Source organism: Callithrix jacchus, chromosome 8 (assembly GCF_049354715.1).
Source record: "Callithrix jacchus isolate 240 chromosome 8, calJac240_pri, whole genome shotgun sequence".
NCBI classification, from domain to species: Eukaryota; Metazoa; Chordata; class Mammalia; order Primates; family Cebidae; genus Callithrix; species Callithrix jacchus.
The window spans coordinates 85,916,756-85,943,074 of NC_133509.1; the positions used below are offsets into that span (position 1 = coordinate 85,916,756).

The 26,319-nt window shown below is 40.5% G+C and overlaps 2 long non-coding RNA genes across 3 annotated transcripts in view; both read left to right on the plus strand.

Annotated features, from left to right (window-relative positions):
* The window catches only part of LOC144577409 (uncharacterized), a 78,457-nt gene extending 64,406 nt beyond the window's left edge, over positions 1–14,051 (plus strand). For both annotated transcript variants that reach the window (XR_013521212.1, XR_013521211.1), the window contains exon 5: positions 13,642–14,051. This is a non-coding gene — a long non-coding RNA (uncharacterized LOC144577409). The remainder of the gene's footprint in view (positions 1–13,641) is intronic.
* A 470-nt stretch (positions 14,052–14,521) lies between these two features.
* On the plus strand, positions 14,522–21,633 carry LOC144577410 (uncharacterized). Its single transcript, XR_013521213.1, has 3 exons — positions 14,522–14,657; positions 20,280–20,354; positions 20,808–21,633. It is a non-coding gene; the product is annotated as an uncharacterized LOC144577410 (long non-coding RNA).
* Positions 21,634–26,319: the final 4,686 nt, after the last annotated feature.

Below are 26,319 nucleotides of genomic sequence, written 5' to 3' on the forward strand. Positions count from 1 at the left end.
CTGGGGTCTGTTGGGGGGGACTAGAGGAGATAGAGCAGGGGGTAGGGAGTTGGGGAGGGATATGAGGAGAAATGCCAAATATGGGTGATGGGGGGATGATGGCAGCAAACCACATTGCCATGTATGTACCTGTGCAACAATCCTGCATGTTCTGCACATCTACCCCAGAATCTAAAGTGCAAGAATATATATATATATGTGAGAATGTCAGCCTTGCAGAACTATCACACTACTTTTTCTTTTTGTTTTTTTTTTAAGATACATATTAGGTGTTCAGCAATTTAAAATATCTCCAGGGATTTTGTTTGAAATTGTCATATTCTAAAGCCATGAGGGGGTCTATCATGGCAAATATTTTAACATCACTTGAGGACGTTGAGCCCCATTTCTTCAAATGCTTGCCTTTGAAGCATTTGAAGATTCTTGGACCCTTTGCTTTCTGGTTGAAGTCTTGGCTTAGCATGTGCAGCAAATAACACAGAACACAGCCACTCCCTGACAGCACCTCCCCTCTCCTCTGCTGTGACTTACGTTTTCCTAAGTGAGCTGGCTGCCACCTCTGCAGCTGCCCTTTGGAGTATTTCTCCAGAGTGGTGACTGTCATTAGCAGTGCTGCGGCTTGGCTCTTCTCCGTGTCAACTGTGGTTGTAACTGCCCTCCCTTTCCATAGGATGTCCTGGTGTGCTTGGTGCTTCACCATGGCCTTTGTGAGTCTCTGTCAGTATTTCTTTCCTTTTGCTTTCTTTGTCTGGGTGGTTTCTAGAAGGGAGCAGAACTTTGTTGATGAGTCATCACTGGCTGTGAGTGGGAAGTCAGAACAGTTCTTTACCTTTTCTTGTTAATTTGTGATTTTTACGCTTCAGAATGCTGAGAGTGTTTGGAAGGAAAAGATTCACAGGAAGAAATGAATTTAAGTGGGATAATAGGCTGGGATGGGACACACTTCCAGTCCAATCTTGCTGTCCACTGGCTATAGGGAGGGGTCAATTCACTGTGCCATTTCATTGGGACTTATTTTGGCATCCTCATGCTGAGTTAAGTGTAGAAAATGCAATGATGGGATTGCATTAGCCTTCAAAAAGGTGCTTATTTGTGACTGGCCTACTTAGAAAAATGGAGTAGAAAAAAAAAGAAATGTTTTGATGCAGAAAGAAAAATAAGGTAGTAGAAGGTAGAAATAGAGAACTGCGGTGAAAGACCAAACAGATGGGCTGTATCAACTCTAAAATGTCCCTGGACTGTGTTCTTCCTGGCTGTGTCCTGGATTTTCCATTCTTGCCGACATTTGCAAGTCATAAATCAAGGGGGCATACTAGAAGAGCCTTACAATTTTGTTGAAATATGAGCAACCAGGAGAGCCTCTGGGTGGAGCAGGACTTGCAGGTGCTGGAGGTGGTCGGGCAGGACATGAGTTGAATAGCAGGCAGAGATATTAGGCAGTGTGGCCATTGCCCATGGAGACCAAAATTTTATCTTTTTAAAAGAAACTTTGGGATTTTGGCCTATAAAGGACGGACCAGTGAGTCATTTCTGTTGGGCTGGGATGGGAAATTACTAGTTTTTGGTCTTATGATTCTGAAAGTCTGCAGATGTGCAACCATAGTCATTTTTATTCTCTTTTGCTTTGCCTTTAAAAAACTTTACTGTTAACAAAACCTTCCCTATTCTGCCCCAGATGGATCAAATCCTTTTTCTCACATTTGATGCCATAATAGTCTTGAGAACTATCTAGACACTTTTCAGTTTAAGAAGCTATGTCTTACCCAAATTCCTGTCCTCATGACAGGTTTTCCCAAAATCTAGGACCAATTCCTGATCAACTGCTTTACATATTCAGATCATTCATGGCTTCAGTTTTGTGCATCTTCTAACACTTGACATGGACATTTATCTTGAGGGCTTTCTTTCTGAAGTCCTTTAAGGACTATTCTTAATTGCTTGATGCCATAGGCTGTGGACTGTGACTATGAGATAGGTACTATGCTTATCTCTAGACATACATGATTTTATTTACATTTTACAACCCTGTGAAGTAGGTATTATTCTCATTTAATGGCATAATAAAATGAGGTTCAGAAGAGTTACATGAGGTGACCTGAAGTCATGCAGTTGATAGTGGCTGAGCTGGGATTTGAACCCAGATCTATCCTACCTCAAAGCCTAAGTGCCTAACCAATCTGCTGGAGACTCAGTCTGGAGTTCATGCCCCTGTCGCCCCTAGATTCTATGTGACCTTTTTGTAAATGTGTCTTTCTGGGAAGAGGGATCCTGGTCTATATCAGATTTTCAAAGGGCTATGATTCCACAGAGCTAAGAACACTGTACTCAACTATTAGAGTTGCTGGATCAGTTAGGATACTTTTGGTGGCAAACAAATCAGAACTTAACTCAAACTGGCTGTGTCAGTGTTCACACACAGTTTACTCAGGATTTCTGCTCCATTTCTCTGTAACAGTCCTGGCTTCATCCTCCTCCATGTGCAGGCTTTGTCCTTAGGCATCCTGTATTGATAGCAAAATGCCTGTAACAATTCCAGGTCCAATGTCTACACACAGAGGTCCAAAAGAAGAGCATTTCTCTCCTTTCTACTGTCCAGCAAAACTTATGGGCTTCGTTCTTGGCCATTGGGCCAAATAAAATCCTGTGCCCCTGTCCTGAGCAGTCACAGGAACTGGGGGATGCCATGCATGGATTGGCTGCAGCCTGTGTTCCTTGTGCATTCCTGAATCGATCACAGTCTTAAAGAGGATAAGATTACCTTGAGTGCCTAAGGCCTCTGCAGCCGGGAGTAGGGTCATTTTTACCCAAATGATATGGCTGATTTCTAATGGTCAGGGGATAGGTGAATTGGATAATGGGCAGGCATCCAACAATACCCAAAATAATTAGTATTCTTCCCTTGACATCACAAAGATTTTTGCAACAATCTCCATATCTTAATGGGACAAGATGAAAGCAAATTCAGCTTCCAGGAGGAAGCTTTTAGGCATTTCATTGTTCTCTTTGATTTGAGGAGTTTAATATGCTGCCTTTTCCCCATCCCCAATCAGAGTCTATTTAGTGAGGCAAGTTGTCCCTACCAATGAAGAGATATTTCCTTTGGATGCAGTTCTAATTAGAATTGCTGCTTCTGAGAAACACGTTCATGGCCTGAATTATAAACTCCTTTGGTATATTTTCCTCTTGTTTAAGAATGTCTAGTCTCAGAATCCAAGGGTGGGTGGGAAGAGGAAGAGCAATTGAAAATGAGAATGTGAAAGAAGACAGAAGTCTTTTTTATGAGAACTTAAGTAGAGTGATGACTGCATGTGTCTGAAAATATAATTATCCTCTTTTGTTTCTTGATAGAGTTTTGATAGATAGAATCTTGACAGCTCTGTTATGAAATGTTAAAATGTAATTTAGGTTAAAAATCTTAATTATCTTAAATTATAGTCTGAAGTCATGTTCTAGGCTTTGATCCTTTTATCATGTGTGACACAGCAGAGGCTGCAGGTGCAGCTAATCCAGCTACTGTGTTTGCATAAAAGAGTGAAAAAAGTTGACTGGCTCACTAGACACCCCTGGAGGGGATATGTGTGTGCATAAAAGGAAACCAGTGGGATTTGCCTTCTGCCTGGCAGTCCCTAGATGATGCTCTAAAATTTAGAGCAGAGGAGCATTGTAGGTACTTATATTCATTAGAGAATAAAGCCCAAGCTTCTTTGTGCAACATACAGGCCCTTGAGTGTTATAAACTACCCTCTCAGGCTCAGGGGGACATACGTGAGGTAAGGAGGGTGTGGGCTTCAGAGTCAGACCCTAGACTCCTACCTCCCCTCACTGACTTGCTGAGCAAACCAGGATTTGCTATTTAAGATCTCTAAGCTTCAGGTTCTTCCATGTACCATAAAAGCAAAGAAAACACACTGCCCTTTTTAGTCGAGTTGAATCACCCTACACTCCCAGATATCTGCTTCCTCTCACTTCCTCCCTCCCTTTCTTATATGTTGTTTTTATTTCATGTTGCCTCTCTCTCTCTTACTCTCTCTCCCCCTCCCATCAAGGAGATGGAATGCTCATTAGGGACATGGACTGCATATCCTCCCCTCCATTTATCCCCTAGTCCTAGTAGAGCGATTTGTCAAATGATTAAGTGCTAGATGCAACTTTGCTAAAATGAGGGCTCACCAACATCCTTCATCATCCATCTGACCTTCTTATCAAATGTCAATAAGAAAATGAAATACCGAAGTGAGTCAGAAGGAGAGAGGGCTGGATGAGGTGAGACGTAACTTTGTAGAGTGGGTGGGGAGTTTGATCCAGTGGGTTAAGTTCTGGCTAAATGATGACCTTGGGCAAGTTACGATTCTGTGCTCAGTGTCCTCTGTAAGATGGGGATGATAAGAGACCCTCTTTAGAGGGTCAAGATGAGAAAAAAATGAGATAATGTAAAATATACTCAGGAGAATGAGTACTTAATTAACATGACCTATTATTGTTCCCCCAGAAGATTAGTTCTGCCAGGTAAGAACTTGATTGTGCACTCATGAAATTTGATGAAAGTCTTATTCTTTCATGAGATGAAAACTGAGCAAGAGTAAAGAAATCCTTTTATGACTTTCTCTCCCACTTTGTCCAGGGTGGGGAACAAGATATGTCGGACTATAGGATGTTTCCCGTAGACAACCTGATCATTGCTGTCAGGGGAGGGAGCATGTGAATATTGTGCCCTGACCTGACCACACGGCTGCCTATTTCACCATGGCAGGGGCCGCCAGCCTCTGAGGCATTGGCCCTTTTTACATCTTCAAAGCTACCCATCATGAGGACTAAATTCTACATCTATCTTTTCTGGAAAACAGAGTCAAAAATTGACAGCTGTAAGGCACTTGTTGTATACCTATTATGACATAGATAATCTCATTTAATTCTCACAATAATCCCCTAAATTAGTTGCTATCATTATCTCAGCCTCACAGAGAAGGAGACTAAAGAACAAAGCAGTCAAGTACACTGCCCAGGGTGTACTGGTTAGAAGTGGTGGTGGCAGAATTCACATCCACCACTGGCCCTGATGCCTCCTCTGCTCATGACGTCTGTGCCCTAGGGTTCCAGATGGGACCATGCATCCACGACACCCACAAGGGTGTCCATTCCTACATGGTGCTCTTCTCTGACCTCCTGGTGAATGGTGGTAAATGTTAATGACTTTAATGTCTGTGGCTATTGTTTCGAAGGAAGAATCATGATTTAAAAGAGGCTTAGCAAGACTTAATGAATTTTGTTGTCAGAAATATGACTCTCCTAAGGCTTGGGGTGAGTTGAAAGAGAACTCAACACAAGCCCATCAGCTTGATGCAATGTCCTGCTTAGGGCTTGCAAGAGCAGTGTGAAGGCTGATGAAAAGACCCAGGTGCAAAGATGGGTGGGCCTGCACTTCCTTTCTTCCATCAGATGGGGCGTCCTTACTCCCAGTCTTTCCAGATGGTCTTCCCACTGTTCAACTGCTCATGGCTCAGAAACCCTGCACACCTGCAAGAAAGTGAGAACCAGTTTTTCAATAAACACATTGCACAGACTTATTATGAACTCCGGGGGTGGAATCAAGCTTCAGAGGGAGAAGAGAACGTGGTCAGTTTTATTACTCTTCAGAGCACTTGAACTCTGCTTTCTTAGAAGAAACAACAGTGGTGTTCTGGGGTATCTCTTGTGCCCAGGAAGCTCATGAGAACATTCATTGCCTCAGTTAGAGAAAATCTCTAGAGAATATTTCTCTCATTTGAAGTGGAGATTCTAGCTCCTAGAGGATCATATAAATGATCTTAGAGGATCATTTATACAAGATTCTTTTGGGAGCCTGGTTGTTTAACATCTGCTTTAGGGCAAGGATATTTTTCTAAAAAATACTTTATTTCTTTCTTATTAACAGTCTTCTACCTTACAAAGTTCCCATGGGCAAACAGGATGGGTGTTAGTTAATAAGACTGCAAAAGTTATTGTGGAAATCGGTTTGGCCTCAGGCCTCTGTATACAGCATGCTAAGACACACGGAAGAATTACTCAGCCGAGATACCCTACCCAGCTCTGTCCTGCCTTTTTGGAAGCTTTCTCTGTTTCCTTACTTTTGACATGTGGTGTTGTAAATTTGAGAGCTTACTGAGATGTCAGCCATGAGAAGCCAGACTCTGTGTAATGCTGTATATGTAGTCTTCCAGACTCAAAGCCTTTAAAATAATCAGATGTATAAGTATTTGAAAGGCCAAACAAGGAAAACTATGAGCCAAAGAAAGACTGAAACAAGATGTGACAAGTCTCATATAAATTATTCATAATTCTGTTCTGATTCATAGTGGAGTTAAAATAACCTGTAAGCCCAACACTGTAGCTGGTGAAGAGAGCACTGGTGTGTTTGTTTCCTCCAGTGAGGGCAGGCTAAGTTGAGGCCTGTGGGTGGGAGATCTCTGCAGCTAAAAATGACTCTTCAAGGCCAAATGACCTGTTGGCTGAGGGTCTCAGAGATTTCAAAATCAATGTTGGAGTGTAACCAAGGAAGAGGCTGAGGAGAATCCAGATAGTCCTTTCTCGGGGTGGTGGCCCCTTTTCTGCCTTTGCCCCACCCATTGCAGATTGTCTCTGAAAAGGTTAATTGTCTCTGGAAAATGAGGTTCCCACGGCCCTATTTTTTTCTTCAGAGTACAATTTCTTCAGAGCTATCTACTTTAAAATTACCTAGACCACTTATTAAAAGGCACACTTCAGGCCCTATCCCAGATGCACGAAATCAGTAACTTTGTCAGTGCAGCTGAGAAATCTGCTCTTCTAGAAAATGCCCCTGATGACTCTGTATTAAAATATTGGAAACCACTGCTAAGGCCTAATAGGCAAGTACTTTTTTTGACTCCAGCATAATCAAACTTCTTCTTTAATTCAGGGAGAGAAGGATCTGTTATGATCCAGATTGGACATAGATAGGCAAGAATTTGATGCATCGCAGCATACTTACTCAATGGTTCAAAAACGAATTAGCAAGTGTTTCAGCCCTTTTGTCATAGGAGAGGAGCTCAATAATGTTTGTTTTGCTTGTTAATTTGTTGTAATGTCACCAGGGAGAGACACTCAGGCCATGTGGCAGGTTCTTGCCCTCAGAGAACTTCTCTGTAAAATCCTGTGAGTCCTGTGAAGTAATATATAATTAAGTACTAGATTATCTGGTGGGGAAGTTAAATGTTAGGTAAAAATCGAAGCTGTGCATACTCGCGAAGCTTCATGGAGGAGATAGGATGTAAGCTGGATTGTGAAGAATTGGTAGTTTTGGGGACCTTGAGAAAGAGGAGAGGAAGTTCCTGGCAAGAGGAAAATGATGTCCAGAGGCCTCAGGTCGGAGTGGGCATGGGGGCTGATGTTGCACCCAGAAGAGTAGGGTGGCTAGTGTGGAGGGGTGATGGGAAGTCGGAAAGATAGGCTGGAGCACAAAGGACCTTAGAAACCAGGCAGAGAAATTTAGATAAGAAAAGGGAGCTACTGATGCTACTGAAGGCCATGGGGTAGCAAGGATCCCACTGTTCCACAGTCCCCTCAGGGCCAGGGGAGTGCCCAACACTAAGTGCCACTCGCTGCTAGTAGGGAAAGTGCTGAGACATCAGACACATCTGAAGAGATTCAGCGTTGGAGTTGGGTGGCCAGGGGCAGATGGGGCAACAGAGGGCAGGCAGTTCTGGGGCTGCCGGGCCCTGGCTGGCAGGGGAAAGGGGCAGCAAATCAAGCCAGGGTGACTGGAGCCAGATACAGAGTTGAGTTGAGGTCACGGGCTATGGAATCTACAGTGGAGAGGGCCAGAGCTTCACAAGCAGGGCAGGAGGCCAAAGCAGACACTGAAGCTAGCAAGTAAGGAAAGATTTGGCACTGTGGAGTCTGAGGAATTAGTCTGATTATCCATGGTGAAAGGAGGCTCATGGGATATGCTCTTTGGAAATTCCAATGAAAAGTCAGTGCTGGGCATTAAAGGACCATCTCCCATTACATGGACAAGGAGCTGTGGGTTATAGTCAGGACTGGTTTCCCCACATGGCCGGCTGGCCTGGCCATTTGCCATCTGCCCAGAGCTGCAGTATAAAGAGGCATTAGACGGTACGTGTTGTTGATTTCTAGGAAGTTACACTGCCCCACTTGATGGTTATGCTCTTGAGTCTGCAAACCCCCCTGTTTGCCGAAGAAAACTGTATCATAGAAGGAGAGACTGTTCAAATATTAAAGGGGATTTTTAGATTATAGCTCAAGGATAGTACAGAGAAATATTGTATCATATGCCAACTCTGATTGTTTGGTGGTGTGATTGCCTGGAGTACTGGGGCTAATCTGGGTTCTGCAGGAAATGTATTGATTGGTTAATGATATGTGCCATGGGTGTGTGTGTGTGTGTGTGTGTGTGTGTGTGGAGTGGGGGGAGGTACGTGAATGAGTAAATGATGGCACCAGTACCACCTATTTATCATGTCTGATTTGATCTCAACCTCCTGATCTCGCAGGTGAGGAAATAGAATACCATAGATAATAAATATGTTACGGTGGCCACAGGACTCATGTGTAGATCTGGGAGAGAGGCTGAGACGCCTCGTCTAGTGTTTTTTTCCTTTGTATCACACAGCCTTCCAACCCTCCCACTCACCATGGGGCTGTCACACTGACTTCATTTTCCCAGTCCCACCCTTGGCTTCTCCTAGACTTTGTATTAGGAACTTGGCCACAGAACTAATTTGCACAATGGCTAAACTTGTTTCACATGTGATCAGGACTCTTGAGGGAAGGATTCTAGGAAGAGAAATTGCAGATTGATTGGGAATTCCTGAGTGCTGGGAAATGCAATTCAGGAGGGGATGGCAGGAGTTGATTGAGAGGGAGGAAGATTACTGTGAAGGGGTATCATGAAGGAAGCAGCAATAGATTGTCACTACTTTCACAGAACTGAAGATGCACAAATCGAAGTTGGAGACTGTGGCTGCACAAAGTGCAGGGTGGGCACATTGTGGGGAAGAGAGAGCCTGATGTTTATTGAACAGTGCTGGGAAAGGTAACATGGAGTTTTGGAAGGCGTATGGTTGGTGGGGTTACCCAAAGCCTGGCTCTTCTGAAACAAAGTAGGCCCACAATCAATGTTAGCCAAAAAAAGCCAGCTGTGCTTTCAGCATTTCATCCTCCCAACCACCTTGAGAGTGGTTATGATTAGCCCAATCTTTACCAAGATAGGAAGTGACTGGGGTCTCAGAATCGTTAATGAACTCATCCAGGTATGCAAGTGGCTGATCACATTACAGATTCCAAATCCCATTCTCTTTTCCCTGGTAGTGAGAATGTCTCCTGAGCATACCTGCTATTTAAGAGAAATAAAAGAGTTTTCTCTTTCTGCTTATTACCTTGCTTTTGGATGGAAAACAACCAGCTTCTATTCCTAGAGTAGAAACCAGCTCTATTTGTTGTTCTTGAGTTTTATGCATGTTTTATTGAGGAATTAACTTCATAACAAAAGAGTATGATTGGAACTTTTAAAATTGCACCTATTACTTCTATTATTGAACTTCTCTCTCTCATAAAAGAATCAGTGATAAATTATTTGTTTGGAGAAATGTTCAGCCTGCTGAGTCCAGACAGCCCCTCATGCTTTTGGTATCTTGAGACATAAAATGTTGTTATTTGAATCTGTTTAAAGGAACTTCCAGCACATGCCCAGGCAGGACCTCAGGGTGGGCAGAGCTCAGGCCGACTGCTGGCTCCAGCAGGCTAATAACAGGGCAACGTGGCTCCCATTCTTACTAGCAGCTTCGGAAATTAAACCTACACTTCTGGGGCCTGGTTGAAAACCACTGACTCTTTCTTCTGCCAAGCAGGAGCTGTGCCCTCAGGGACCATCTGCAGAGATAGTATGGCCAATTATGGGCATTGAAAGCAAGCCAACTGGTTTAAGCCATCTTTCGCTGCCAGTGTTGGCTGTTGGCAACAAAGTCAGAATCTGGAGGATGCTGCGGGGAAGAGTCATCCCTGCGGCCTCTCTTCACTCTCACAACTACACTGTCTGTTATTTAAATTAGGCTGAAAGTCTCACAACCACACTATGAGCTGTGGAACATCGTCAATCTCATTTAACCCACATGAGGAAACCAGAACCCAGACTTATTACATGACCTGTTCAAGGTTTCACTGATCCTTAACAATGAAATGGAAACCCAGCTTCTACATTTCCGTAGAAATGCTTATTTAAATGAAAAAAATTACATTATTTTAATTATGCTCTTCTTTCTGAAGAGAGATCATTATAACACAAGTGAAAAAAAAAGAAAAAAATTTAATATTTTTCTGCTTTCTCTTTTGGAGGGGAAGACAGCAAAATTATAACAATCGAGGAAACTTAACTAAATGTCATTTCAACAGTTCCTACTCTCTTGCTTAAAGACTTTACAAGTGTTACATATTTTTGCTTTTAAAACACTGGATTTAAAAGTCTTTGCTATTATGATTTTCAAAAATTTTATATACATATTTATTGGGAAATAAGCTCATAGTAAAAAGCTTAGAAATTTCTATAAAAGTAGAAAACAAATGCCATCCTAAAGTAAAAATCAGAAATAACTATTTACATCCCTGTACGTCTTCAGATTTTTCTTTTCTATGCCTACATATGTTTCTTTAAACAAAATTAAGATTTGGCTGCATACAGTTTGGAGACCTAATTTTTTTTTTCCACTGGAGATTATATCATCCTATTTCTGTAATATTAAGATTCAAATGTATTATTTTTTAATTGCAAACAAAAATTGTACGTATGTAATATATAACATGTTTAGATAGTTATATATAATGGAATAATTAAATTAATATATCTGTAACCTCACATACTTAATATTTTTGTGTGGTGAAAATACTTGAAATCTACTCTCTTAGTTATATATAATGAAATTAGCATATCTGTCACCTCACATGCTTATTATTTTTGTGTGGTGAAAATACTTGAAATCTACTCTTAGCAACTTTCAATTAAATAATTATTTATATATAATATATAACATATAATATGTATAATTATTACTTATAGTCACTATATTGTATCAAATATATTATTTTTAATGGCTGCATAATATTTTCCCATTCACTTCTTGAAACATTTTCTTCTTGGCTGCTGGGACATTTCTCCCTTGCTTCTCCTCCTTAGTATCTTCTAAGTCTCTTTTGCAGAACCTCTTCATCTCTCCCTAGTCTCTAACAGCAGGAGCTGCCCCAGAACTCAGTCCTAAGGCCTCAGACCTCTCCTCTTCCTTCTCCATCTTCATTCACTTGCCAGGAGTGCCCATCAAGCATCATAGCCTCAAATATGATCTATCCCTATCAAGTCCCAGATTCTATTTCCAGGCTGAACTTTCCCCTGAATACTGCCTATTTGACATCTCCACTGAGTTGACTAATGACATACTAAACTTACTGTGTCTTAAGCTAAACTTCTAATGAACCTGTACTCCAGGTTCCCCTTCTCAGCAAATGGCAACTCCATCCTTGACCTCAAACCTCCAGGCCTCAAACCTCATCTGAGGTCTTCTATGACTCTTTTCTCTTACATCACACATCCAGTCCTTTACAAAACATGCCAGTCTTGCCCTTTGAGTAGTTCCAGAATCAGGTGGAATTCCTATCTAACCTCACCTTCCCTGCAGCCACACTGGCCCAAGCCATCTACATCTCTTGGTTGGATGATTTCAGGACCTAATGGGTCTTTGTCCAGATTCCATACTGGTCCCGTGACAGTTTATACTCAACAGAGTAACCAGATAATGTTATCTATCTGCTCAAACCCTCAAAGGTATTGCAATGTCACTACCAATAAGGGCTTCTATCTCCCACCACTGCCTCTCTCCCACACCCCTCTGGCCCTTATCCACTCTGCTCCAGGCACACAGGTATCCAGCTTCCTCTCCCTTTGGAATTTTGCTTTGCTGCATCCTGATCTGATATGTTCTGTCCCCAGATGCCTGCCTGTCTTGTTCCCTCGTTGCTTCAGGTTCCTGTTCAAACACCATCTTACCTGTGAAGCTCTATTTACATAGTCTTTATAAAGAGCAATCTTTCTACCTAATATTCCTTTATCTGCAGTCTTACCTATTTTAACTATTCTACATCTTGCTTTTTCACAGTGGCATTTATATTCATTTCCTAGGGCTGCCATAACCAAGTACCACAAACTAGGTGGTCTGAAAGAACAGAAACTTATTTTCTCTCTGTTGTGGATGTTAGAAGTCTGGAATCAAAATGTCAGTAGGGTTGGTTTCTTCTGAGGGCTCAGAGGGAGAATGTGTTCCACACCTGTCTCCTAGCTGCTTGTAAATGTCTGGCAAATCTTGACATTCCATGGCTGTAGATGTATTGCTCCAGTCTCTGCCTCCATCTTCACATGGTCATCTTCCCTCTGTGTCTCTCTCTTCTTATAAGAACACCAGCCATATTGAAGTAAGAGCCTATTCTACTCCAGTATGACCAGTTTAATGTAACTAGTTATACCTGCAATGATTGTATTTGCAAATAAGTTTACATTCTGATCCTGGGGGTTGGACTTCAACATATCTTATTTGGGGGACCCATTCAACCTATGACAGCATACAAAGTATTTACTGGTTGATTTCACTAGTACCTGTCTTTACCCATAAAAACATAAGCTATTTCTGTTCACTGATGTATTCTCCATGACCAGAATAATACTTGATACAGAGTGAGCATTCAATAAATACTTTTTAAATGAATTAGTGACTATGGAAATCTCATTTTCTCATCTTTTCTAAATACCTTGCTAATGTAAATACTAGCACAGTATAAATACTGGTGTAAAGTAATGTAAATACTGGTATAAAGTTTTTATGCATAATTATTCACGTGCATCTTGGGTTGTTTCTTTGGTGTATGTTCCTAGAGATAGATTCAACTCAATCTACTATCCTTTATCTTAGTGCTGGTCTATGCTGCATGAATAGGTAAATCCTGTTCATTCAGATGTTGCTTGAGTGGAATTTGTGGTCACTTGAAGGAAAGGTTGACGTGGTTCATCTTTGCTGTTTGTTAAGCAAATTAAGGGTGGAGTCAAAGTTATAGTGGGCAGTAACTCAAATCCTAAAGGTTATATGTGGTTATATAATCTTTTCTCCTACTTAAGAATTGGTTTGCCTTTTTCCCAAGTTTTTGCATAACTTCATAGTTGACATTTAATGTCTGGTGTTAGAAAATCTTATTTCATGATCTGTTATTATTGGGCATTTAGTTTGTTTCTGATTTGGTGGTATTATAAATAATGTTGTAATGTCTACTTTCAAACATATATTTTTTTCTCTCACATCAGTATTTTCTCTTTAGGGTAAATTCTTAATCAAAGACTCTCAAAATGTCCAAGAGATTAAATATCTTTGTGGTGTTTGATATATATATATATATATATATATATATATATATATATATATATATATATATGTATGTACTTCCCTCATTTGAATCACATGGGCAGAAGGGTATATCCATACATTTTTGTAAATACTTTTTATTTACATAATCATCTTTTAAGAAAAATGCACCCCCCTGGAACTTTTTGCCAGTATTGTTATAATCATTAATTGGTTCATGTTCACTCTTTCTTAGGGAATGGAGCTTCCTGTTAACTGGCTACCACCTGCTGGACGTGGGCCAGGCTCAAAGCTGAAGGCAACTCTGTGTGGGCTGGCTATAAGGGAATCAGTCACCCTTGGGAGGTTGGCAGAGACTGTGCCCATTAAATCCCTCCATACCATGCAGTGCTAAATGGCCCAATCACATCCTCCATTTAGAAGAATATATATCAAATTATTAAAGAGAAAGCTGATGACTCAGCTTAAGGCTGTTATTTTCTCTGGAGCAATAGTGAGCAAATATCCCTGATTGTTTATGATGCTGGCTGCACCTTTTAATGGATCAGCTAAGGTCCCTGAATACCTGTGCTGCTGATGAATAATGCCTCCTTTTGCTGGCCCTTCCCATGGTTCTTTGAAATAAACTTTTATGTTGGTTAACAATATGTGCACATAACTTCCTTGTAACCCTGAAGGAATGACTAGCAGAGCCAGTATGATAGTGCTTTAAAGAAGGGAGTACCCCTTGATTATCCTGCTTGGGGTAATGCCTATAAGCAGCTGCGTCCCAAATTCACCAATTTGAGAGTTGTCACTAAAACCTTTTTCTTTTCAGTGGGTAGGGGGATCAGGTTCAACATGATGTTGATCTTTTTGGTTATTAGTTAGAAAAACTGAGTACTTAAATGGTCTTTACTTATTTTAAACCAAGTTCACTAATAGAGAAACTGGCCTTTGGAAAATTGGCCTTTAGAGTTGAGTGCTAAATAATATTCTTCATTTACTGGGGGAATTCATCTAATATTGACTTCAAATTATTCAACAATGAAGTCATAGATTTACTGTAGACACACTAGTCCTCAAGCTTACAGAAGTTGGAGCCCCTATTGTCTACTTGAATCTATCATTCTGTTTCTGTCTTTGCCCTATGTACAGGTCATGGCTAATTTGACTGCTTTGGTATTTTCCCAGGTAATACTGACTCCAGTCCAGAAGACAGTCATCAGTTAAGTAAATAAACCAGGAACAGAACATTGGTACTTACAGTAGGTATGATTTTAAGATAAACCCCAATGAGTCATACCCTTGTATATTCTCCTCCCCTTGAGTGTTGTTGGAGCTGATGAGTTGCATTTAGTGAACAGAATATGGCAAAGATGATGGAATTGTCACTCCCATGGTTATGTTATTGCTATGTAAGCCGCCATTATAGCAGACTGGAAGGATTCATTCTCCTTTTGGTCATGAAGTAGTGAGATACCACATGGCAAGAAACTGTGGGCAGCCTTCCTGAGTCTGAGAATGGCCCCTGGCTGAGACCCAGCAAGAAAACTGGGCCGTTGGTCCTTCAACTTGAAGGAAGTGAACTCTCTGAAATCACATACACATGGAAGAGGACCCCAAACTCCAGAAAAGAATGCAGCTGTCGTAACACCTAGATCACAGCCTTGTGAGACCCTGAGCAAGGGACCCAGTTAAGCAATACCTCAACTCCTTACTTATAGAAACTGAGATAATAAGTGGTGTTTCAAGCCCCTGAACTGGTGATAATATGTTATGAAATGACAGAAATTTAATACATTCTCCATATTCAGCAGGGAGTATAAGAGAGTATATTTAAATCTCAGCTTTGCTGCTTTTTAGATGTGCAACCACGACAAATTACTTAACCCCTCTGAATCTGTTATCTTTATGGTAATATAGGAATAAAAATTATACCTATTTTAGGATGATGAAGAGGGAATAAAATGGTACATGTGAGTCACTTAATGTGCTACTTGACACATGGTAACTTTTCAATAAATGTTTTTCATTTTCATCAGAGGTTGGGCATTTTAAATTCCATAATTCTAAATATTTTCATTATTTTTTCCATGTACCTCATGTTTTCAATATTTTTATTATATTAGCTGAAGTTATTTATTAAATAATCATTTCTTCTTATTATTTATTTCCCCACTATTTCTTTTTTCTTTGAGATGGAATCTCACTCTGTCACCCAGGCTGGACTGCAGTAGTATGATCTTGGCTCCTGAGAATCTGGGAATACAGGCACATGCACCATGCCCAGATAAATTTTTGTATTTTTTTAGTAGAGAAGTGCTTTCACCATGTTGCCCATGCTGGTCTCAAACTCTTGACTTCAAGTGATCTGCCTGCCTTGGCCTCCCAAAGTGCTGGGATTACAAGCATGAGCTACCGTGCCCAGCCCCCCACATCTAATTCATCACCTCTATATAGCTTCTGATCAACTTGGGGTATTCTTAATAGATTAACTATAATTAATATAATCTGTCTAAAAGGAAAGACATTTAGTTACTTAGAGTGAGTAGAATTTCCCTTAACTTTTGAAATAAATGAATTGTTGAACTTTGCCAGACTACCATTTGGAAACACAATATTAATTGATTGATGGTAAATAGGCATTGGGTGACTTTCTGCAGTTAAGCAAGGCAATCATGATTTTCCTTTGTATGCCAGCATAATTTGCTCAGGTACTGCAGATGGGTAAGAATGGCTGAAAAGAAAATTGTTAGTTCGAGGAAAGGAAGAAAGTGCCCAGAAAGAAAAAGAAGATACCATATTAATATTATTTAAGTACTTAACATCTGGGAATTAACTTATAAATCACAAAAATTTTAGGAATTGTGCAATGTCAGTATTTAAATATGGTAAAATGAATATACTTCATTCATGTTCTGTGTTTATATTAAAATGCTCTTATTTTGTAATTTATTTGGCATATGATAACAAAATAAAAACATTTAATATAAAATTATAATATTTGAAGTATGATTGCTACTCTTTCACTAGTATTTTATTTCCTCTTTGAATAGTGTCTAAAATACTTTTTTTGTATTATTAGTATCAAGGCTGAAATGTATTCAGTTTCCAGATGAACACTTTCCAATTGATTATAGACTTGATAGGGAACAATATTTATTTAATAGAAGTATATTTTGTACAATCTTAGCTAAAATTCTGAGAAGAAAACGCTATATTATAAGGAACCAGTTTATTTGCTGTAAAAGTACATTGACATTTTAAAGTACAAAAAAACAAAACTACAGCTTAAGAAGTATGTCTGAAAAGTTAATGTTAAATAAATTGAGTTTTCCAGGTCATACTCTATATATGCCCTAAAAAACAATTCTGTAATACAACACACAGAAAACATATACATAACTCACACAACAGATATAATACCTAAAACACCCACAGTGCACACACATAAATGGCAACCCTTATAAACACATTAAGGTCTCTGAGAAGTCCTACAATAGAGACCTACTGCACTTTGTTTAATCATGTGCTTCTCCAGTGGATCTCAGAATCCTTCCCCTCCCCTGCCAATTCCTGATGACTTTGTGTTTTTTGGAACATACCTTATGAATGACTGCCCTATGAGATTTTTCCCAAGGAAAACTGTTACACAGGAGAGGTATAAGATAACCTCAACATTTATGGGTAACAAAACAATTACCACCATTAAAATAACCTGTAGATCAGAAACAACACCTCCAAATTATGTAAAGAAATTGAGAATTCTGACAGGACTGAAAATTTTTATTTCCTTCTGGAGTCTAGGTTTGTTCTTTTGATGTTATGTACAGATAACGCCAGGTCTATCTGCTGGTGATCACTGTGCTGCTATTCTCTGTTCACATTGGTAGAGAGCTGTAGTTGGGCAGTAAAACATGATCATCTTCCTGCACAATGAGTCACTAACCCAAGGATGGAAGCTGTGTCTCCACCACAAGTTCTATCAGCATCGTTTGACTTAACAGCACAATTGGGAGCCTTATCTTGCTGCATTCCTGACACAGTGGACCAAAGGCCACTCCTCATCAACTTGTACCCCTCTCTGTTTATTCCATAAAGAATGAAAAATGAATACATTTCCACACTTTGAGAATGTATGGTGGGGCATTTAGAGGGTGCTTACTCTGACAATTAAAAGGATTTTATCTTCATAAACTGACATTTGCTGTCAGGATGCCAGACCACAATTCTATATAAGCTTGACTTTTTTTTTTTATGATAGATATGGTTTGACTCTGTGTCCCCACCCAAATCTCATGTCAAATCGTAATCCTCCTATGTCAGGGGAGGTTCCTGGTGGGAGGTAATTGGATCATGGGGGTGGATTTTCTCCTTGCTGTTTTTTTGATACTGAGTTTTTGCAAGATCTGATTGATGGTTAAAGTTCCAGCTGTGGCTAAAAGGGTACAAATCAGGCTTTTGCTTCAGAGAGTGCAAGCCCCAAGTTTTGGCAGCTTCCACATGGTGTTGGGCCTGCAGGTGCACAGAAGCCAAGAGTTTGGGAGCCTCTGCCTAAATTTCAGAGGCTGTATGCAAACAGCTGGATGTCCAGGTAGAAGTCTGCTACAGGAAGAGCCCTCATGGAGAGCCTCTACAGGGCAGTGTGGAGGGTAAATGTGGGGTTGGATCCCCACATAGAATCCCCACTAGGGTACTGCCTAGTGGAGCTGTGAGAAGGCCACCATCTTCAAGACACCAAAATGATAGATCCACCGACAGCTTACGCTCTGTTCCTAGAAAAGCTGCAGGCATTCAATGCCAGGTCATAAAAGCGGCTGCAGGAGCTGTACTCCAGAGCCACAGAAGTGGAGCTGCCCAAGGCTTTGGGAGCTCTCCCCTTGCATCAGCATGCCCTGGATGTGAGACATGGAGTCAAAGCAGATTATTTTGGAGTATTAAGATTTAGTGACTACCCTGCTGGATTTTGGACTTGCATGGGGCTTGTAGCCCCTTTGTTTTGGCCAATTTCTCCCTTTTGGAATGGGAACATTTACTGATTGCCTATACCCTGCTTAGATCTTAGAAATAACTAACTTGTTTTCATTTTACAGACTCAGGTGGAAGGGACTTCTCTGGTCTCAGATGAGACTTTGGGCTTGAACTTTTGAGTTAATGCTGGAATGAATTAAGACTTCTTTAAGGCACTGTTTGGAAGGCATTATTGGTTTTGAAATGTGAGAAGAATATGAGATTTGTGAGGGATCAGGGGTGGAATGATATGGTTTGGCTCTGTGTCCCCACCCAAATCTCGTATCAAATTGTAATACCCACATGTCAGGGGAAGGCCTGGTGGGAGGTGATTGGATCATGGAGACAGATTTCTTTTTGCAGTTCTTGTGATAGATCTGATGGTTTAAAAGTGTGTGGCACTCTCCCTTTGCTCTCTCTCCTGCTCCACCATGGTAAGACATGCCTGCTTCCCCTTGAACTTCCACCATGATTGTAAGTTTCATGAGGCCTCCAACCATGCTTCCTGTACAACTTGTGGAACTGTGAATCAATTAAACCTCCCAGTCTCAGGTAATTCTTCATAGCAATGTGAGAACAGACTAATACAATGATTGTCTGTTTATTGTCTAAAAGATGCAGTCCTAATTAAACTTTGTTTATATTAACCATAATATTTTGATCTTCATCTTTCTTTAACTTTGTAAACAGTAGAGTTTTATCCAAATGTGAAGTTTTATACCTTCACAGCTATCCCTTCAATAAAGATATTTATTCTATTAAACAAAACAAATTTTAAAATGTTTTAACAACATACAAATATATTTACAACATAATCTGCTGACTAAAGACTCCAACAAAGTTTAGAGTACCTACTGTATTATTCTGTTGTAGAACAGAATACAGATGCCTACAATAGTTTGCAGATTGATTTGGTTCACAGTTACATCTATTGCTTTAAGAAATATCATTAATGTAAATGCATGATTTACAACATCCCCAACACAGCAAGAAAAAATAGATTTATCAAGTAAGATGTCTCTTAGGCATTTATTATGTCAAATATGCCAAGTATTTTCTTTTCTTTTCTTTTCAAGACAGGATCTTGCTCAGTCCCCCAGGCTGGAATGCGGTGGTGCAGTCTCAATTATGCCAAGTACTTAAATGATTATTCTCATTATGACATAAGAGTAATGCTCTTTTAGTGGTGAAAGATAAATTTTTATTAGCTCAAAGACCACTGAAGAACTAGGCAGTTCCAAAGTAAAATCTGGCTATTCTTTATGTAAAATAAATAGAACAGCCACAATCTCTGTGTATTTCTTAAACATAAACTATGTTGATTCCATTTATATTAATTGAACTGCAGGTAAATGACTTGTTAGAAATAAAAATCAAATTTTAGAAACCAGTTAACACCACTGGCCTAAGTTTGGTTTTTAATTGCTTGCATATGTCCAAGAAATTTTACCATGAAGTACATATTAAAAATTAACAATTACTTCTAACCTATACATAAGCCAAAATGCTCACTCTTTTTTTTTTTGTAGGAAAGTTAGAGATTTTATATTATTGAAAAAGACAGTTCATTTTCCAGGGCTTCAAAATGGCCAGAGTAGTCAAGAGAATCAAATGATTTATTTTTATATTAACCTATCTGTACATTGACTATTTCACGTTGACTAAGTTGCCTTAGCTGGAAAAAAGGCAGTTCTGTCATTTCTTTCCTGAACCTTTTCTTTGCTTCTTCTTCACTAAGGAGGATGGCCCAGCAGCAACTCAGCCCATGCTTTTTAACCCACCTCCTCCATACCCTCTACCCAATGTCCACATCAACTAAGGATCCCTGAAGGATTCTTTAAACAGAACCAATGTACTGACCATTACTCTACATTTTTCTAGATGACTCTGAGGTCCAAGTGAATGACAGTATTTGCAAGGAATTCATTGGATTTGACCATCAAAACTCTGTTCCAGGTAAGGTCTCCTTCATTGTCTGTGGTAGAAATTTTTTCTTGCTTTATTTTCCAACTGAATTAAGATACGAAAATCTCATATACATCAAAGATGACTTACAGAATTTCTTGGTGGTCTATATTAATATAAGGTGAGAGTCCGTTACCAACTAAGAATTCAAGATGGCATTCAATGATGACTGTATCAGTTACAAACTGTATGGAAAAGTGCTTTTTCCTACCGTAAACATTGCTTCTTCTCAAAAAAAGTTTGCCACTTGCAACCAAATGGCCTGGAAAATCTGGCACAAAAATCCTGAGCCTTTTCCACAAGTGTCCTGTCTGCTTTATTTTGGGTTGCCATTACTTTGACCACTATTTCCCACTGGGTTTTGTAATGTCATAAGTGAACAAAAGACCTGTGCAAAGAGAATACACCATGATCTGATGCTCACAGCCTTTTCTGTAATTACAGGCACACTCAGGCATCACGGAAAATGATACCTATTGTGGAATCCCTCACTTGCCCATGAATAATCTAGAAGGTCAGAAATGTGGCACTATTTTGGCTTTCAGGTAGAAAAGCACCCTGAATCCAGCTTCCTGCTGTGAATGAGTACTGAGCTTGGGATGGTGAAAATTGATTTTCAAGATAAATAACTATGGCCATATTCTGAGGTTCCTGGAATCAACTGTGTTCTGTTTAGGTGGTATGGGATTGCGTGGATGGGACTGGGTGTGTCTATGTGTGAATCCAAGTGATGTGATTCTGAGTGTCTGTGCATGTGTTCTTGCCGAAATGCTCACTCTTACCATGGAAGCAAAGCTTACTTCTGAAAATAACCTACAAAAATAATATGTAAACATATGGAGCTTTGAATGGACTAAAAACATGCTCCTGTGTTCTATGGCTCAAAATGCAAAGATATCTGTATGTATATTAATTTTCATTTTCATTAATTTGGGATATATTGATATTATATAACTATGTGCTTACCTATATAGACCATAAAACAAATTGTGGCAATGTTTCTAATGACAACATACTTTCTAGCCCCAACTGCTGGGAAAAAAATTATGAAAATGACTGTCTCTGTTTTTAAAATTTATTTAACTTTAGGTGCATACTGTATCTGGCATTTCTCCCCACGTTATCCCTCCCCACTGACTGTCTCTGTTTTTAAATAAAGTTTTTAAGTGGAAAAGCAAAACCAACACTCATTGCAACATGGACTGGCCTCTAAAAGGTTCAAGTCAAAAACCTCTGATTATTCCCCAATGTAATAAAACATATAAGCTTTCTCTCACTGGTCAGGAAGTCTGATCATCTCTAGTGTTTTGTTTTAAAAATTGCTTTCCAGGATAGGGCTGCAGTAGTGGCTTATGCCTATAATCCAGCACTTTGGGAGGCTGAGGCAGGTAGATCACCTGAGGTCAGGAGTTCGAGACCAGCCTGGCCAACATGGTAAACCCCTGTCTCTACTAAAAATACAAAAATTAGCCAGGTGTGGTGGTACCACATTTCCCAGTTCGTAGAGCCTTTCTTCTTTTTCTGTTTTTGAGGCAGCATCTTGCTGTGCTACCCAGGCTGGAATACAGAGTTGAGACCGTGGCTTACGGCAGCCTCAACCTCTCCTGGCCAAGAGCCTTTCTTAGCACCAGCTGGGTAAACTGTGTACCGCCCTTTAGTCTCTGAGTTTTGTGGCCCACTCCAAGTCAACTGCTGACCGAGACACACAAGTCTCCCCAGTCGCTGAGTCTTCATGGGTTTGGTTGTTAATCACTCTCAACAATAGCTGAATCCCTTCCTCCACATTGGTCTGTCCTACCTAACTGAAAACGCAAGTGAAGGTGGATGGTTTGCCTTTCTGAGGAGCCCCTTATGCGTAAATAATGCAGCAAATTCAGAAAAGTTAGGTGAGCAGCATAGAGAAATAAGCAAAGGCTGGAGTGTAGAAAGCCTTGACTCCATGCTGCTCCATGAGAACAGGGGTTCTTAGTCCTATCAGAGCAGAAGCATCTTTTGACAGTGAACACTTGTCATCTTTTCAAAGGAGGTGTTGTCTGTCTTCAAAGCAATGCAGCTGAAACTCTCGACCAAGTTCTCTGCAACTTCTTAATCTTACTGATCTTCTCGGCTGGCTTCAGCTCAAAGAGGTGGCACCTCTGGGCAATGCGAGAGCCCCAGCAACTTCCCCAAACTGGTGGAGAACAGAGCGTAGACAACCAACGGCTGGGGCATGCACCAAGGCCTCCTCCTTCTCCATGCACCCTCCGTGGCTTGGGGGACCAAAGGAAGGCAGCAGGCTCAGTCCTGGGTAGTGGGGGGCAGCTGGGGACATTTTCTTTGGTGCCTAGCCTATGCAAGCTTTCCTTAAGACCTGACAATTACTCAGGCACAGGAATCCCAAATTAGAACAAAAGGCCTATGTACGTTAATGCATTCATATTTCATATTTTGAATAAAACCATGATTTTCCACAGAGTGACTTCTACTCAATTAAAGAAATGAGGCCGGGCATGGTGGCTCACACTTGTTATCCCAGCACTTTGGGAAGCCAAGGTGGGTGGATCACTTAATGTTGGGGTTGGAGACCAGCCTGGCCAATATGATGAAACCCCTGTTTCTACTAAAAATATGAATAAAAGAAAAGAAAAGAAGGAGAAGGAGGAGGAAGAGGAAAGAAATGAAAAAGGAAGAAAGGAAGAAAAGAAAGAAAGAAAAAGGAAGAAAGAGAAAGAAAAAGAGAAGAAAGAAAGAAAAAGAAAGAGAAAGAAAGAAGGAAAGAAAAAGATCAGGATTGGATATGCAGTTATTGCAACTGTAGTTGACTTCCACAGGTGAATCTACTTCCTAACAGTTACAGTTCTTCAAGACACTGATCAGCATGGTCATCCATAAAACCTCTGTAGTGGTTGAGTAACATGTAAGTTTCTTTTCCCTTCCAACTGAAGGGGATGCTCAAACTGAAAGGTACCAAGGACAAAGTTAATCAGCTTCTCTCTCAAAAGAGTTAGGTCTGATCGGAGTCAGCTGGAGGATCAGAAAGAGTGATTTAGAAGAGTCTGAGGGAAACTGATGATCTTGAGTAACAAGATAGCTGTCATTTTGTTCACCACCGATGAAATTCTATTCCCAGACAGGAAATGCAGCCAGATAATCAGGCCAGTTTCATCAACAGTACATCAGGTTGGAAGAGTTAAAGGACCAGATAAGAAAACAAACATCTATAGCAGGATGAGCTGGGTAAAATAAAGGATGATTCACTCAGAGGCTGCAGGGACTAATTCTGCAGACTCCTTTAGCTGCAGTGCCTTGTGAGGCCAAGAGGGATTCTCAAAGAGACTGAAGCCTGGCAGCGTCCAGTGAATGGACTCTTGCCTACCTGGGAATGGAGCTGCCACAGAAGATGGGTGTCCCGTATCCCTGGAGGGGTTAAAGTTCAAGAACATTGCTGAGGATCCAAACCCTGGGAGAGAGAAAGAAATGGATGGTCCTAAAAGAAATTCTCTTTGTTCTTTTAAAAAAAAGAAAGAAAGAAAATGAGGGAAGAGAAAGAAAGAAGAAAAGCCCAGTGAGGTGGTGGGCACTTTGAGTCTCAGCTACTCAAGGGGGTGAGGAAGGAGAATTGCCTGAACCTGGGAGGCGGAGGTTGCAGTGAGATATTGCAGCACTGCACTCCAGCCTGGGCGACAGAACCAGACTCTGTTTCTAAATAAATAAATAAATGTAAAGAAATGGAATATCCTGGCAACTTCTAGATAAGCTTTTTATTAGTAAGTTACCTATTTATTAAGGTACAGAGAAGGAAAGAACTTGCTAAAAATCATTTTGATTCGATTCACTCAGTATTTGAATACATGCAAGATATTTTGCTATGCATTTTGCCTGTCTTTTGACCTATAAGCAAGAAGTAAATATATATCTTCATCCTTCCAAAATAATTTTCACCTGTATTTGATGGGTATTTGCAGACTGAACATGTGCCAGAGCCAACCTGTCCTTTCTTCTTAAACTAATAGGACTAACCAGGCTGGCAAGTGATAAATGACAGCAAACTAGGCTGGATTTATAGGAATTTTAAAATGTTAAGGGACAATATCTACTCAGAATCAAATATTCTGAAAAAATGAAAAATTTCCTTTGACATTTTACCAAAAAAATTCCTTGACATTTTACCATCCTCTTCTACTTTCTATTTTTTCTTTGAGACTGAGTCTTGCTTTGTTGCCAGGCTGTAGTGCAGTGGTGCAATCTCGGCCCACTGCAACCTCCACCTCTCAGGTTCAAGTGATTCTTCTGCCTCAGCTTCCTGACTAGCTGGGACTACAGGCATGTGGCACCACGCCCAGCTAGTTTTTTTTTGGTATTTTAGTAGAGATGGGGTTTTACCATGTTGGCCAGGATGGTATTGATCTCCTGACCTTGTGATTCACCCGCCTCAGACTTCCAAACTGCTGGGATTACAGGTGTGAGCCTTTCTACCTTTTCACTGTAGGATCCTGAGTTGAAACACCAGGGCCAGCACTTTGAAATACACATATGGTCTAGGAGGCTGTATTGCTATAGGGTATTTCTGACCTATCAATGCTATAGACACAGGAACTTCCTTAGCACTTTAGCCTGAGATCATTGGTAGAGACTCAAGTCTCAGTGATGGGATTCGGAGGGCTGCCTGTTAATTTTCGAGAGTGGGTTGTGATGGTTATGTTTATGTGCCCACTTGGCTAGACTATAATATTCAGTCAGGCTTTCTACATGCTTGTGTGAAGCTATATTTAGGTGAAATGAACATTTAAATCAGCAGACTTTGACTAAAGCAGATTGCCCTCCAAAATCTGGTGACCCTCACCCAATCAATTGAAGGCCTTAACAGAAAAAAGGCTAAGCCCTTTTGAGGCAGAGGAAATCATATAAGCAGGCTGCCTTCCAACTTGAGATGCAACATCTTGTCCCTGGGTCTTCGGCCTGCAGGCCTCCCCTGCAGATTTTGGACTTGCTAACCCCCATAATCATGTGAGCCAGTGAATTCTTTAAAATCAATCTCTTCTCTCTCTCTCCACACACACCCTTTCAGTTCTGTTTCTCAGGAGAACCCTGACTAACTGGTGGGTGGCCTTTAATATGCTTTATGGTCAAACCCATGAGCTGCTTAATGAAAACAATCTGGGATGGCAAAGAAGACTTCTTTGACTTGATTCCCAAATTTGGCTTTGACCTTTGCCTAGACTTTAGCCTCTTAATGCCCCCCCTGAAAACCCTGTGACTGACTCTCAGGACCCAACTGATTCTGCCTCTTGAGTAGGCTCTTCTACATAGAGCTGAGTCTGAGCCCCGAGGCATTTTTCTCTCCAGCTAAAATTACATGGGCACACTCCTAACTTTGAACAACGTAAGATTCAATTCAGAACTTAAATCGTGAGCATGTCTGAGTTCCAATGTCATACAAAGTTAATACTTTAAGATTCAAACAGCATTTTCCTGTACTTGCCCTGTTCAACTCACACAGAGATGACCCTGTTCTATTATAGTGCCATTTTATACAATTTTGGTGCACTTCTACTCATACTTTCCACTACACCCAATGCTGAAGAGAGGACCTATGAAACACTAACCCATGGGATCACTTGTGTAAATACCATATTCTATACAGATGATCCAGCCTTGAATGTTAGTAATACCCATTATTATAATTCTAATGCTCATATTTACTGAGTGCTCACTGTGTGCCAGGCATTATTTTGTAGGTACTAAACCCTTTAATGTTCATACCAATCTTAAATGAGGTAGGTGCTATGATTATCCCCATTTTACAGTGGAGGAAATTGAACCATACCCAATGGCACCGTAATTAGTAGATGACCCCTGAGATTGTTCAGCTCTACTCATGGGGAGGCAGTCTTGATGCTCTACTGCTGGCCTTGGGAGTCTCTCCTGCTTCTGTCCACAAGGGCACACAGCATGGCAATCCCCTAACCCCGCCTTT